Genomic DNA, 1,144 nt, shown 5'->3' on the forward strand with positions numbered 1-1,144 from the left:
GGCATTCTTGTTGAAGCTGACCCTGAACCCGAAAGGACCTTGAAGAGAAAGCTAAGAGAAGCCAAAGCACAACTCTCTTTAGAGGACCTGACCGAATTCTTCAAAGAGGAAGAAGACATGGCAGCCGAAAATAACAACAATGCAAACAATGCAAGGAAGGTGCTGGGTGACTTTACTGCACCTACTCCTGATTTCTATGGGAGAAGCATCTCTATCCCTGCCATTGGAGCAAACAACTTTGAGCTTAAGCCTCAATTAGTTTCTCTAATGCAACAGAATTGCAAGTTCCATGGACTTCCAATGGAAGATCCTCATCAGTTCTTAGCTGAATTCTTGCAAATCTGTGACACAGTCAAGACTAATGGGGTTAACCCTGAGGTCTACAGACTGATGCTATTCCCTTTTGCTGTAAGAGACAGAGCTAGAATATGGTTAGATTCTCAACCTAAAGAAAGCCTGGACTCTTGGGAAAAGCTAGTCAATGCCTTCTTGGCAAAATTCTTTCCACCACAAAGATGGAGTAAGCTTAGAGTGGAAGTCCAAACCTTCAGACAGAAGGATGGAGAATCCCTCTATGAAGCTTGGGAAAGATACAAACAATTAATCAGAAGATGTCCCTCAGACATGCTTTCTGAATGGAGCATCATAGGTATTTTCTATGATGGTCTCTCTGAACTATCCAAGATGTCCTTGGATAGCTCTGCTGGAGGATCTCTTCATCTGAAGAAGACGCCTGCAGAAGCTCAAGAATTGATTGAAATGGTTGCAAATAACCAATTCATGTACACTTCTGAAAGGAATCCTGTGAACAATGGGACTAGTCAGAAGAAAGGAGTTTTTGAGATTGACACTCTGAATGCCATATTGGCTCAGAACAAGATATTGACTCAACAAGTCAATTTGATTTCTCAAAGTCTGTCTGGAATGCAAAATGCACCAAACAGTACTAAGGATGCTTCATCTGAGGAAGAAGCTTATGATCCTGAGAACCCTTCAATGGAAGAGGTGAATTACCTAGGAGAACCCTATGGAAACACCTATAATTCTTCATGGAGAAATCACCCAAATCTCTCATGGAAAATTCCTTAACAGAAAAGGCAAAAAAATGTTCAATCAGATTAGACATGGCTTCTCAGCCAGCCAG

General features: G+C 41.6%; 1 non-coding gene across 1 annotated transcript; it reads right to left on the reverse strand.

Annotated features, from left to right (window-relative positions):
• Nucleotides 1–522: 522 nt before the first annotated feature.
• On the reverse strand, nucleotides 523–630 carry LOC130984297 (small nucleolar RNA R71). The gene has a single exon (XR_009088240.1). It is a non-coding gene; the product is annotated as a small nucleolar RNA R71 (small nucleolar RNA).
• Between the last annotated feature and the right edge of the window lie 514 nt (nucleotides 631–1,144).

This window comes from Arachis stenosperma, chromosome 5 (genome assembly GCF_014773155.1).
Source record: "Arachis stenosperma cultivar V10309 chromosome 5, arast.V10309.gnm1.PFL2, whole genome shotgun sequence".
Classification (NCBI taxonomy): Eukaryota; Viridiplantae; Streptophyta; class Magnoliopsida; order Fabales; family Fabaceae; genus Arachis; species Arachis stenosperma.